Raw genomic sequence first — 15,767 nt, forward strand, 5'->3', positions numbered from 1 at the left:
TAAGTTCTAGTTTGCAAGTGAACTAGGATAATTAAAATCTATTTAAAATATTTTCACATGCTTATGAACAAAGATGATCAAAGTATAGAAACTATGGGTCTCATGACTTGGACAGCCCTGGAAAAGTTAAGGAAGGCAAGTATAAGAATTGTATTGATATCTGACATTTGCAGTACCAGACTATGGTCTTCTTCCCAAGCCAGTCAGATCTCCCTTTGCCACAAGGGAACCATAGGTAGAAGGTACAAGCACCCCTTGCTCTTTAAACTCTGGGTCTTTGTATTCACAGGACAAAATCCAATGTGGCTGTCTGCCCACTGCAATGGTAGTCAGGAAATAACCTAAATATACTTTTTGAAATGGTTTGGGAAAAGTAGTAAGAAAAAAAGAATGTTCCTGAGACTTTTAGTCTCAGGCAGCAACATTTTCTTTTCTACAAGTGAAGCACAAAAGTATGAAACACAGAATGGGGTACTAGCAAAATAAGCTTTCATAGTTAGGTAGCCATCTAGGTGTGGAACTTGAGCAGGTAAATTCCCCCAGGTAAACAATCTTTTTTTTTTCTAACTGGTCTTCTCATTTAGATATCCAGAATCAAGGAAAAGAATCAAAAGAAGAATGTCGGGGCTTCCCTGGTGGCGCAGTGGTTGAGAATCTGCCTGCCAATGCAGGGGACACGGGTTCGAGCCCTGGTCTGGGAAGATCCCACATGCCGCGGAGCAACTAGGCCCGTGAGCCACGACTACTGAGCCTGCGCGTCTGGAGCCTGTGCTCTGCAACAAGAGAGGCTGCGATAGTGAGAGGCCTGCGCACCGCGATGAAGTGTGGCCCCCGCTCGCCGCAACTAGAGAAAGCCCTCGCACAGAAACGAAGACCCAACACAGCCAAAAATAAATATAAAAATAAATTAAAAAAAAAAAAAAAAAGAATGTCGATTGTGGGATTATATATAAAAATGGGGCATCAGTATGACTTGACTACCATAAAAAAATCTACAGCATTATACTACTATCTAGAGATGTTTTCATTTAGCTTTTCATTGGCTTAATCAGGTCATTGAGAAACCTGCTTGAAATTAAGTGGGAAGGTGGGATCAACAGCCATCAAGTTTTACAACATACCATACTGAAATAAATCTACGGCAGACATTAATTGGGAATGGATGCCAGCAGTAGACCCAAATATCCACAGTACCTTGAGCAGTAGTGGATAAACTATAATTGAAATGGGTACTTTAATTATGCACTGAAGCATGTCTCCACCAACACATTATTGCTCCAAAATAAAAACAAGCCCCCAAAGGCAAGTTAAAATGCCTCTTTCTGGATGAAAGACTTTGGGAAGACTTAGGCAATAAGGAAGAGTCATAAATTTAGAGTTTTGCTTCCTAGAGTCTTCCCCCCTTCTCTCTTACCCATCTCTACACCACTGCCAGAGTTAACTTCACAAAATATTTTAGGAATTTAATTAATTGAAAAAAAAAAAGGAGAGATGGATATTCGAACTGAGAGAAGGCATAATAGAATAATGGACTCATGTAACTTAGAATGAAAGTGGTCGATGACTAACCAGCTATCAAATGCAGAATTGCCACGTAGGCAACTTTGACAGATGGCAAGTCAATTTTGGCTTGGAGGGTTTCAGCTCATGGCTTCGTTATGCTCAAAATACTAAGGAGAATAACTACGAGGAACCTATTCCATAAAGTGTGCTGAAACATGGCTGCTTGGAAATTTTATCATTTGGTCCTACTATAGTTTACTAGACCAAAACTGAACAAATTTCTCCCTCAAAAGTTATGTAAGAGAAAGAAATATATAAGAAAAGGTGCATCTCTTCCTCCTTTGGCTCCTTTCACCACTTCTTAGCATGGCAGGCAAATCTCTCAAGAGCATGGCCCAGTCTGTTGCCCCATTACAAAGGTATTGTTCTTGTCCTCTATCAAGCCCCACAAATCACTCTTCAGTCCTGAACATGACCTTGACTTTGTTCCTTCTGCTAGAGGTTCCCTATATTCTAAACCTCTTTAAATCCTTCTCACCTTTTAAGCCTTGGTTATAATGGCATCTCTTTGATGAAAACCTCCTGAATCTCTCCCTTGTTGGCATCTAGATATGTGTATGCTTGCTTCATAACTTGCATTTTATCCTGGCTAAAACAGTTGTTTATATCTTTGTCCAAGCCCCTCTTCCCAGTTCTGTAAACTCTCTGAAATCAGGAGCTATACCTTATCCTCTCTTAACTGTTTCTTTCTTTTTTTTCTTTTTTAAAAGGCTGTATATCCAAGTCAAAGGGAGAAATTAAATGCACAAAGGGAATAAAAGACTTTCTGCATCACTTAAAAGCCCATGCATAGGGCTTCCCTGGTGGCGCAGTGGTTGAGAGTCTGCCTGCCAATGCAGGGGACACGGGTTCGAGCCCTGGTCTGGGAGGATCCCACATGCCGCGCAGCAACTGGGCCCGTGAGCCACAACTACTGAGCCTGCACGTCTGGAGCCTGTGCTCCGCAACAAGAGAGGCCGCGATAGTGAGAGACCCGCGCACCGTGATGAAGAGTGGACCCCGCTCGCCGCAACTAGAGAAAGCCCTCGCATAGAAACGAAGACCCAACACAGCCAAAAATTAAATTAAAAAAAAAAAGCATTCACTTTATTAAAAAAAAAAAAGCCCATGCATAACAAGCTATCATTATTCACACATATCTATAATAAAGTAGTGTGTATGTGTGTGTGTGTGTGTGTGTGAGAGAGAGAGTGACAGAGAGAGAGAGAGAACATGAGAAGAGGGGGAGAGAGACAGAGAGACCACTACTGAAGGGCAAAGAAAATGAGCCAGAGGCACAAGGCAATAGTTCCTTTTTCTATTTAAAAGATCTAGTTACCTGTGCACATTTTTTTTTTCACTTTGGGGAAGTGATTTCTCCTCAAAGAATTCATGAAAAGTGTTTGCTAAAGCTAGAATTAGCTGACTACTCACTGGTTTCCTTACATATCCCTGAGGCCCCATATAGGACATTGCTGATACTATGGAAATGGACTGTGGAAGGCTGGACATTTGGTGAGGAACATTTTTCACTTTGCCCATTCCTTTCTCTGTGTAAAGGGAATGCAACGGGGTGATGTATGGCATGTATGCTCTAATAGCCTACTCTCTCTGCAATGCCATTAAGAGAGAGAGAAAGAGACAGCAACAGTGACAAAGAAGAGAGAGACCAAGGAACAAAGAAAACGAGCTGCCAAAGACACAAGGAGAGATTTCCTGTTTCTGCTTCTAAAGTCCAGTTGCTCTGTGCAAAAAATTGAGGAACTGTGGAAGAAAACTAAGTATGGTAAAAACACCACTATTTTAAAACCACACTAAAGACAGCACTGCAGAGTAGAAGAAGTACTGGCCTGGGAGCCCAAGTGCCTGTGCTTCAGTCTCAGAGCTAATGTTAACAAGCTGCTCACTGGAGAAAATCACTTAATTTATATCAGATTAGATGATCACTAAAATTCTTTCCAACTCTAAAAAGACTAGGGTTCCACATTCAGGAAAAACGAAGCAAAGTAACTTCATATTTAAATTTAAGATATTATCCCAGGTCTGTAATTATGGCTGCTCTGCAAAAATTAAAGATATTTTCCCAACAATGGTGACATTCAGTTTAACATACTGAAAAACTGTATTTAAAAAGTAAGTGCTATAAGACAGTCTGCCTTGAAACAAGCTATAAGGAAATCTCCCCAATCAGTTTTGGAACATCAGATTTCATTTCTGAGGCAAAACAAGAGCTTCAGATTTTATAGGATTTCTTTGCCAAACTCTGAGGGACCCACAGTTTTTCTGAAGAATGCAAAAATCACCAGTATAGTGATTCTTGGGAACCTAGGAGGTTGCCACACTGGGTTTCAGGCCTGTCTGTTTATAGCTCTCAAGGAAGTCTTTCCTGGTCTCTGGGCCTCAGTGTTCCCATCTTAACAAAAAGAACATTGGGCATAATGATTGAGTGAGATCCATTAGCTCTTAATTCTCTTCCTATGTGGCCTATGTAAGAGTATTTTCTCTTTGGCCAAAGAGTGTTTAGTGACCTGCTAAATCAAATAAGAAATTTACATTTCCTCTGAAAAGATCTTTATATTTTATTGTATTTATCTTTCACAATAATAGAAAAATAATTTGTGATTGTTTATTACCTTGCCATTTTCTCAGTTTTTGTGAAGCAGAACTTGAGCAAGGGGCAGAGGGAATCAGAAATGGAGAAGAATGTGGAATTTGCTTATAAAAATGACAATTTTTATTACTAGAAAGAAGAAATGGAGGGATAATTACAGGTGGAATAAGAAAGAGAAAGCAAAGTAAAAGCCTAGGCAAGTTCTCTATGGTTGTGTATCTGTGTGCGTGCGTATGTGTGTGTGCGCATGTGTGCATTTTTAAGGCCCAAGCATTCTTTTTTCATTTCACTACATTGCTGTATCATAAATATAAGCTTGGAAAATGTATTAATTTAAGGGAACTGGAAGTCAAAAAGGTCATAGAGGAAGAGAGACCATGGAAATAGTTGGTTATTACTACGTATATGATGCCACGATAACCTCAAGTCTTATTTTTCTTCCAAGTTAAACAAGGTCCTACCGGTTCTGTCCTTTAATCTCTGAGATTGGCTTAGGTAGCCTGTTCTTTGTTTTCCACATCTTCTCTAAAGTTATGGAACTCACAACTAAACCACACACTCCTGATTTCTGAAAGGCACCAAGTAAATTACTCATATTCCACATAAGAGCTCACTTCATGTCCCTTAAAGAATTTGAAATAATTTGGTTTTATTTCATTGTGTTTTTCTTTTATACTTCTCAGCTTTGTGCTAATGATGTTTATTTGGTTTTGCCAATTTGACTGTATTATTATTATTTTGATAATAGTTTCATTATTATGATATTCATTCTCTCTGATTTGGTAAAATATCATCAAATCTTTGGTGGGCAGTTCAGTCTTTAATTCCAGATTGAAAGGGAAGACCCAACAGAAAGAAAACAGATACATTTATAGAAATTCAACTATCTGGTGATTCAGCAGATATCGTCAAAGACAACTATGTTATGTGTAAAGTTGATTTAGTATAAGAACGTATAACTTAAAGAAGGATTCTAAAATTGGATATTGAATAGTAAAAGTATCTGATTATTCTTCTGTTGTTAATTCAGTCCCTGTCTAAATTACATCCTGTCTAATGTTTCCTTCCTAACATTCTTCGTTCCTTCCATACTTTCTTCCTTCAATTTCTCCTTCCTTCCTTCTATATGTTAAGCACAGTATTATATTCTGGAGATAAATTAGTAAGCAAAACAAAACACAGTCCCTGCCTTTATAAAGCTGTCTCTTGAGGAGTAGACTGAATCTAATAATAATAATAATAATAATAATAAAAAACAACAGCAACATGAATAATTACAAAATCTGATGAATGTTATAAAGGAAACATGATAGAAGAGAAAAGCTCCAAGGAATGGAGGGTACTTAGCAATAAAATACAGATTACTTAATGATTAGAATTGGTTTGTTGTTTGTCTTTTACACTGGAGAAACAGCAATATTTTTTTTGGCCAAAGGTGCTTATTTTCATTTATACATATATAAGTAAAGAAACACTCATACTTTGGAATTATGAATACAGAAAATAAAAGTTGCCTAGATTAAATATAAAAATATTGTGACCCTCTTGTATAAGAATCTTCTAGCTTCATTTTCCTTTCCCCTGTAAGAGGTGACAAAATATGGGACCCTAGAATGAGTGAGGAAGCTCGGATACTAGGTACAAGAAAAAACATTTGCAGGTTCTCTGTTCAGGGATTTTTCCTATCCTGCAAGGGCTAGTGAGTCTTGGATGTGTTTATTGTATTCACATGTTTATGTTTTTTAGAAAAGCAAATTATAAATAAATTGCTTAAGTTTTAAAACATCATTTGATAATCTTAAACAAACAGACAAAAATAGACAAGCATGAGTACATCAAACTACAAAGCTTCTGCACAGCAAAGGAAACAATCAACAGAATGAAAAGGTAATCTACAGAATGGGAAAACACAGTTGGAAACCATATGTCTGATAAAGGGTTAATATCCAAAATATATAGGGAATTCCTACAACTCCATATCAAAAATATCAAATAACCTGATTTTTAAAATGGGTAAAAGAACTGAATAGACATTTCTCCAAAGAAGACATACAAAGTGAAAAGCTGCTCCACATCACTAAACGTTACCTACTGTATAGCACAGGGAACTCTACTCAAAGCTCCGTGGTGACCTAAATGGGAAGAAAATCCAAAAAGGAGGGGATATATGTATACATATAGCTGATTCACTTTGCTGTACAGTAGAAACTAACACAATGTTGTAAAGCAACTATACTCCAATAAAAATTAATAAAGAAGTTAAAATAAATGCAAAAAGCCACTATGGAAAACAGTATACAACATCGTGCTTATAGTTAACAATACTGTGCTGTATATATAGAAAGATTGTTAAGAGGGTAGATCTCATGTTATATGCTTTTACCACAATAAAAGAACAAATATTTAATAGGAAAGATGTATCTTCTTTCAACATAGGCAATTCTTTGTTAATGAGTTTAATTTTTCAATGCTGTGTAGGAAATGGTATACCTGACACCACAGAAGGCAGCAAAGGCTGATGTTTGCATCCTCTAGTGAGGGTGGGAGCGCCAAAAATACATATAGGAAGAAATACTAAAAATCCAAGGCAACAATATAAGATATGGCACAAGTTGTCTTATAATTAATTGGAATAGACATTAACTTGATATCATATGCTATGTAGTAAAAACGGGATAAGACCACTGTGAACTAGACTATTGTAGCATGTTTTTTGGACTGTGGTAGATTACGCTGGTCTTTAAATATCAAGAGATGTGAAGAGTAAGAGGGGAATAGAGAGGCCATTCAGGCAGTAGTTGCAACTAAAGCAAACCAGAGGCAAGAAAAAATCCAGGATGTGTAGGGACAAAACAAGAATAGCTAAGGGTTCACTCAGAGGAAGGGTGGGTGATAAGACTGGATGTGTAAGTTGTTATAGGATGGTAAGAGACTTTAAGTCTGATGTTCAATTTTTCAGATAAATGCTTTTTAAACAGCCGCAGAGATTCAAAAGAGAACCTAAGCAGTTATACACCAAAGTAGGAAAACAAAGCACTCTTGATTGTGTTACATTATAAATTTATATACTATCCATAAGGGTGATGCCATAGGAGGGGGAAATAGCTAGCCTGGAATCTGTCTTCAAATTATGCAATTTTTCTTTGTTTGAAAGAGTTGGCCTGCCTGCTCAAAAGCCATACCTATCAGATCCAGAGATTATTTGCATGGTGATATAATTTGAAGGTCAATTACATTCATGGGTTAATTTCTTTTCATTGGGTTCACTGATGACCCTAGAAAATTCAAATGGTGACACAGGAATGTAAATGCTTTGTAGAGTTATAAAGCTCCTTTAAGAAAATGAAATCCTTAAGTGAAAATGATAATATATTCAACTTTGGGTGGTTACAATATGCTTTTTAGCAATGACTTTCTAGTAAGAGACCTAGAAAGACTGCTGAATGAATCCTTAACCTGTCAATTTTATTGGGAAATCAGTATGTTCTAAGGCTACTGAAAATGTAGTGACCAGTTTACAGGAACTTCATCTACCATCTTTCCCCCAATCTTAACATAGCCATTACTTATCCTCATTTAAAGTACAAGAGGGTAAAGAATGAATTGTGAGGGATCCCAGTTCGCTACTTCCTTCAGTGTTATTTTTAATCTTTGAGGTAAACTGTAAAGTCCCAATTAACCTGAAAGAAAGAACAGCCCTCCAGTGTCACACAGTAATCAGTGGCAAAGTTAATTGGAATTTAGTTCTTTTAACAATTCTATCTTAGCAGTTCTGCAGTGTTCAGAGTGAAAGACAACTTTAATCAACGCTTGGAGTATTTGAGAAAGAGACAAAGAACAGGAGAAGGAAGATCATTTGTAAGTGACTGAAACCTAGTCCTTCCATTCAAGATTTCCTTTCCTTTAAAGTTTCAGGTTTGGAGGTGAAACACTTTTTGAGTAGAGAAGAAACAGAGTTGGATAGAGGTTAAATGAAGATTGGGCACAATCCTAACTGCAGCATCTATCAGCTGAGACAGCCTGGAAGCATTACTTAGTCTCTCTGTGCTCCAGTTTCTTCACCTATAAAATGAGCAGAATAACAAAACCCAGCTTAGCACTGGGTCTGGCACATAGGAAGCCCTCAATGAAAATTCACTATTTTTTGAAGAAAGTCCAAGCTTTCTTTTTGATACACTTCTCTACACTTTCTCCCAAAGGTCTGGAGCTAGTAGAGAACCATAACCTCAGGCCAGAGGCAGAGTAAGGCAAGATACATTATATAATTCTCCAGATCTATTTTGTTGTTTTCAAGACACCTCAAAATGAATATCATATTATCAAAATAGCTAAAAAGAAAGTTGAATCAGGCTAGTACTTGTTTACTTCCTACGTGGAAGTATTTTGACAAATGCTATCCTGAGTCTTCCAATTTTTTAGCTTCATGGAGGTATAATTTATACAGAAAATTGCACATATTTAATGCATACATTTTGATCAGTTTAGACATATGCATACACCTGTGTCGCTATCACCACAGCCAAGGTACTAAAGACATCCATCACTTCCAAAAATTTCCTTTTGTTCTTTTGTGTTTTGTGTGTGTGTGTGTGTGTATGTGTGTGTGCATATGTTAAAAACACTTAACATGAGGTCTGTCTTTAACATACTTTAGTGCCCCATACTGTATTGCTAACTATGGGCACCATGTTGCACAGCAAATCTCTAGGACTTATTCCACATTTTAATGACTCCTGTGACCAATTTCACCTACACCTTGGGCTCCTATTTCTCATCTCAGCTGGTAATAAAGTGCTCAGTACAATGACAAGAAACAACTGAAGAGGCCAATTCATAGGTCTTAAAATAGTGTGAAACAGCCATTATCATGGCCCTGTAAATTAAAATGTTATTTCCTTTCTATAGCTGTATTCTAGCTACAAGCATATCAGCCATGCCTGGTGGGGTCTGATTAATTATTTCAGTAGTGGTAAATAATTTTTGGTACAGGCGTTTGAAACTATAAGAGGATTCAGCATATGGTACTGAGAATTATCTGGACTGCTGTGTACAACCTTGGAAGTCAGGAATGTGGAGGTACCATTGTTCCCTGGGACCATTTTTCAGTCATTCTTACTGAGTCTTTTGTCTTTGTTGAGACTGTTGTATTTGCCACATTTGGTTGAATAAATTACAGCACCTGAAACAATTCTATACCCACAACAACACCATGAAAGAATATGTTGTCAGTAAAATGATGAGCTAGAAAGGAAGGAAACCCAGGGGGAAAAGCCAAGCCAAAATGTGCAGGCCAAGACAGTAACTTGAATCCTTCAGAAGCACATTAACCCTTTATCCTAATAAAATACAGAGTCCATATGAGGGTGATGCCTTACTGACCATTTAGTGAAATTATTCCACTGGATGATATAGACCAGTGTTTCTCATAGGTTTATAGATTTGAAATTTCTATTTTAAAACCTCCTGCAAAAATATGTACACATATTCTGGATGATTTGGTTCAAATGAAAGTGATAGCTAATTTTACTGTTCTGGCTTTGTTGGTGTCTATAAGGACTGGCTTAGTATCAAACAGTTATTTGAAGTGTAGAGAGCTGATGAGGATGAAAATTATGCATTGTCAGAGTGACGACCAAATGACAACCCATAGCGCTGTATGAAGAAATGTTAAACACAAGTTAGAATAGTGGAAATAGTTGGATTGCATGATACATGAGAGCATACGTTTTAATGTAGGGATATAGCCTTGAATTATCGGTAAGTGACAAAAGTTACATGCAGAGTAAATATATAGTATAATCCATTTCCATTTTTCAAAGGAAAGAATATAGATGTATATAACTATTCATATATATATATTCTTATATATATAATATATTCACATATAATGTGTATATTCATATATATGTACATGTTCATAGGAGTACAGATAAATATTGGTGTAAATGGATGATTCATATCAACATTTAATAGACTTAGATGGGGGTGAGGCAGTAATTTATCAGCTCTTTATACAACTTCGTATATTTTAAATTTGTTGTAATAAGCATGTGTTACTTTTATAACTTGGAAATAGGTTCCTTAGAAAGTATAAATAAAAAGAATTTTAGAATAAATGGATCTTTTTAAACAAGCAGCTTGTCACATGAAGAATTCATATTAATCCTTTTGCATGAATATTTTAAACAGGTTACAACATTCAGTTAAGTTTAACCTGCACACTAATGGCGTAATCTTACAAAAATAGGCTGTAACTGGAAAACAGAATGAAAAGCATCCTTAAAAGTAAAAGAGAAATTGAATGTAGAGTTGCACCTGATATTCCTGATATTCAATTCTGGATTGGAAACTGATATTTAAAGGGAAAAAGGTCATTGAAATCAGATCTGCTGTTTTAGTAAAGCCAGCACTAACTAATCTGGGTTTTTTTAAATGTATTTGTGACAAAGCTTGAGATGGCTATTTTAATAGTGAGTCACTACTAAGTAATTATATAGCATTCAACATTCAATTAAGTCAGTCAAATTTTGATCTTTCAAGCAGGTAAATGCACACCATATGTAGACACAGCACATTATACTTCTCCATTTAACTTGTGTGCAGGATTTTCTATTCAAATAATGTTTAAGTATGCCTGACACAACATGCACACACATACACACACACAAACACACACACAAACACACACACAGCGTTATACATCTACATCCTTCAACAAAATCCAAATATGCCTTCATTAGCCATACTGTTGAGATATAAAAAGACAGAGCCTACTTTGGAGGGAGGAACAACTATGAGCTTTACTCCCGCTCAACTGCTGCTTGTCAATAAACTGGACCTTAGAAATTCTGCTGGAAGCTAGAGTTGAAATTCTTGTATAATGAACTTGTTGCCATGACTTTAGGCCCAGTCATTGTGACAAACTGAAAATGTGATCTATGCTTTAGGTAGTAAAATGATAACCTAAAGATAAGACTGGGGTCTTGATTATTTGTGTCATTTTTTTCCCTTGTTCTAAAAAGTCTAGACCCATAAAGTGGAAACTCAGGATTCCATGCCAGAAAGGGTGCACCCACAAATTATGATTACTCTCATATTTTCCAAAGATATTCATGAATAGTAGATTACCATCAGATAGTTTTGGATAAATGTTAATTTAGTTTCCTATTTAGAGTCCATTCGACAAGGATGCAAAGGTTGTGCATAGGAAAACTGAAATAAAGACAACCTGAAAGTTAAAATATTTGACAATAAGATTTACTAAATATCAAGTCTGCAAAATTTTGCAAACTGTATTAGGTAAATTGTTTTGATATGATGGATGCTTCTTATTGGGGAATAAAAAAATTAAATCTCTGGGTTTACATTTTAAATTTGTAAGATGTTTGGCCTAAATAGAGATAATTTAGGAAATTCCACAAACAATTTAAAAAGAGCTGATAGTAGTACAAAGCTCAAAGTAGATATTAACACTTTTGATTCACCCAACTGATCATCATAAACAAATGAATCATCTAACACCTCAATGTATATGAGATAAACATTTACCTTTATATCAAAATGATACCAATTCATTCTTTGATATAAAAGTATAAATTATTTTAAATTATGAAAACCCTAAAGTTAGAAAAGGCAAATTTATTTATTATATAGTAAACATAAAATACAGTTTTATACCAATTATGTATAAATTTGCTACGTTTTAAGAAATATTATTGAATAATGAGTGTGCATGTGTGAAGTCATTCCTTTCCCTATCTACCTAATTGTCATTTCTCTCTTATCTGAGTGTAAAGTACACACATATGGGAATTTTTACATACTGTGAGTTGCTGGGTTTTCTAGGTTCAGAATACTTTTTTAAAAAATCTCTTAATAATTTCAAATTGTTGGATCATTCATTCTGGCCATAAAAGCACCTACATTAATTTAAGCCTTGGCAAACATTAAACCAGTAAATCATTTAAACATGGGCCATCATGCTCTGCCCCTCTTCCATTTTTTCCTCAGCATCTTAAAGGATTGTTTATATAGTTATCTCTCAAATAAATTTCTTAAGATGACCTCAAATTCCCATATGTTTGTGTGTATATGTGTGTGTGTGTATGTGTGTGTGTGTATGCCCATGTGTGTGAGTGTAGCGTGAACTAAAGAGGCAAATAGAATAATCACTAGCTAACTACCAGGTTTCCACCAAATTCTCCGACAGTTCACAGTCAACTCGTTCTTAAAATGTCATTTAGGCATTCATCTTCTCTTTCAGGCTAAAGAGGGGAAAAGCTTACGCTTTTTACTTGCTTCTTGTAGATAATTAAAATTTTATTATTCACACTAGCATGCTATTGATGCTTTGGCTGGTCCTTTAAACATCTGGCCTACTGCTTAAAATGCATGGAGTGCACTGACGCCAACCCGTGCTGATAATCAGAGGACCTTCAATTAAGTACCTACAAAGCAACCAATGATGAATGAGAAAAAAGACGGTACAAGTTTGCCAAAGAATTCTTTCATAGTCTGATTCTCAAAAGCAATTAGAATCACTTCTTTTGGCCTTGGAATTAATGAAGTTTCATTAAAATTTAAATTTCTAATGATTCCAAGGATATCAAACTTGAGAAGTTGAGCTGATTGTCTACATAATAAATCACACCACAGGAACATGTCAAAAAGGCTAATGCAAGTTCTCTGCCATCCAAAGTTGTGTTTCTCCTTGTCAGTGCTATGTGAACATATATAATTGCTTTCTTTTCTTGAAGCAGCTATAGCCAAAGACCCACTGTTATTAAACTCTATTTCTCTCTGTTTAGAATTTGTCAAATTATAATTTCAAGGCTGTGACTGAAACTAGTTCCAGTCTATGAAAGAAGGTTTGTTCTAATAATTGAATGTGATGTGAATTTTTAAAATTTGCTACTTTCTTCACACTAAGCTAATTTGCTTAAATGAGGAAATGAAAACAGGTATAACAATCTAATATCAACAACCCCTAACGTTTGATGTTTGAAAGTAATGTTTAACTTGATAACACAGACATTTCTTTTCTTGATAGAAAGCTAAACACACTGTGTGTGTGTGTGTGTGTGTGTAAAGCAAAATATATATCCAGTATGTATATATTTGTACATATTTATATATATATAAATATATATAGTATATATTTGGGTACATATTGCCTGTGTTCAGGGGAGCTTTGAATTGTTTACTCCCACTTATATTTAGGACCTCTAAACGCTGCTCCTCTGAATTTGACATCTGATGGGATGTCTTTAATAAGCAAAAACATATTAATTACCTGGATTTCATAAATCAAACCATCAGTAAAACACTGCTGCATTTTCACCCTAAATTGCCTAGGAGGGCAATATGCCAAGATGGGAAAAAATATGCAAGTATACTAATTAGGAGCTATTTGTTTAGCATATTAGCAACAGGACAGTAGGTAATCACAGAGGGTACACACAGGGAAGGAAAAGGGGAGACTGGAAAGTAGACCCTAAGACAAACAGAACTGACTATCCCATGGGTGTGATCCGGAACAGAATTTGTTTCTTGGACACAATTAAGATTATCTAGTCCAATCAGATGTCTAAGAATGAGGCAGACCCTAAAAGCTGCTGAATAAGCTGAACCATGCAGTTTATCAGAGGGTTATGAAGTCGGGTCTACAAGTTAGTATACTATATGGGCATCTTGGACTCACAAAACCAAATAGATTCTGTGTATCAAAATAGTATTGCAGTCTCTGTGGAAACCTCAGTAGGAAGGGCAAATTCTAAACTACCTACAGTGTTTCTTAACTATGTAACACTAAGTCTGGTAAGGACTTGGGCTGCCCAGAGCTCATTAAGTGAACAAATAAATAGGTGCAGTCTAAAAAGTAAATCTCTGTCATTTATATCATGCTTCCTAAGAATATCACTCGCTAGGAAGAAGAATAAAACTTACCCTTGAAGATTGTAAAAATCCAATATGAGAAAGCAAATATATTACCTGATCTTTGTATTTTCTATCTTCACTTTCTCTTCAATGATAAGGATGAAGAAAAATACTAAAGGTAATCCAAAACTTGTTAGTGGTTGCTCTGAAATTGATTTCTGCATTCTCTTGGCATTTAGTAGCATTATTTAAATTCCACAGCACAATCTAAGAACTCTATAAGATAAATCGCATTGTAAATGAATTATATTGCCATGGGCTTGCCCATTATTTGCGCAAGTGGCTTTATCTGCCTTGCTTGCTATTAAATGTAGTTTATGGACAACGTGGCCTTATATTTTCCCTCTACTTGATTTTTGTAAATTACTCTCCATCTTGTGTTGAGCCCTGATACATGTGACATGATAGGTAATATTTAAAAACTCCTTGCCTTCCAATCACATATTTTTCTTATTATTTTAAATTCAATTGGTTAACATATTTCCACAATACTTTAAAATTCGCTTTTAGTTGAGATTTTAAAATTGGTATTCCATATAGCAGTATTTCATATAGTCAATTTCCCCTTTAGGAGGAAACAATCTAATGAATAAGAATTTGTGTCTTTTACTTTTTAATAATGTCTTATAATTAGGAAAGAATATGCTTCAGAGAAGAATTTCCAAAACCTAGAGGGGCCCATATTCATTGTGATCTTCCTTGACTAATTATTTCCTTAAGTGTTATTTCAAGTAAAGGTCTAAGTAATTCTTAACTTCTTATCTGTATTTTTTTCTAAATTAGTGCTTCAAATATATTTTAATCAATGTAAAATAACCCAGGATATACTCACTATTTATCATGTATACATTAAGGAAATTTGGCTCAAGACAGGCTATCCTCTGATGAGGTTTCCTACTGTGTTCAATAATCTAGTAACTGCTTACTAGAAATCTAAGAGCAATTAGCCATTTTTGAAAATCTTATGTAGTCTGGATAAAGAATCTTTCCAGATCTGGTTTATTTTCCTAGTTTTCCCTTTTCCTTTAACATGTAGCTTTGTCATCTTATAGTTTTGCCATTTCCTACTTTTTAGGGTTTTATATCCCTAGTGTTTTATACTTTACACAGTACCAACATGGCACCTTTTGAAGTAGGCAGAACTGCTATCATTGATGTTGTTTGCCAAAAAAGGTTGAGAATTAGCCCAAGATCAACCAACAAATAAACGACATTGTTGGGAAAAATTTGATGATTACGACAGAAAAAGATCAGAAGAGCAGACTGCTAAATTCATATATGACAAAATTGTACTCAGGACTTCACCTATTTCTTAAAGAACCAGGATGGTAAGGATTCTTGAAGTAAGAATAGAACAGCAACCCTTTTAGCTCCTTTTTCCAGTATTCCTGAATCTGCTATATGAATTGTTTATTTTCTTAATTGGCAAAAGGCTACAGTTTTTCAGTCCCTCACTGAAAGTTACTTAGGAAGAGGCATTAATTCTTTTGGTTCACTAGGGTGTCATTTGGCAAATTACTATATGTGAGCAATAAATCACAGAGTTGGAAGATGCCCTGAGAAATTCTCTAGGCTTATTCTTTTGCCTGCTGGTAAATTAGGAACTTATTGAATTCAACAACAAGTGTATGCATAGTTTCATACTATAAACAATATGACTACAAATCATGGATAAACT

At 35.6% G+C, this 15,767-nt stretch overlaps 1 protein-coding gene across 5 annotated transcripts in view; it reads right to left on the reverse strand.

The window, feature by feature from the left end:
- The window catches only part of DMD (dystrophin), a 2,259,822-nt gene that overhangs the window by 744,965 nt on the left and 1,499,090 nt on the right, over nt 1-15,767 (reverse strand). The gene's annotated exons all lie outside the window — the stretch shown is intronic.

The sequence above is a fragment of the Balaenoptera physalus genome (assembly GCF_965194825.1).
Source record: "Balaenoptera physalus genome assembly, chromosome: X".
In the NCBI taxonomy this organism is placed as follows: Eukaryota; Metazoa; Chordata; class Mammalia; order Artiodactyla; family Balaenopteridae; genus Balaenoptera; species Balaenoptera physalus.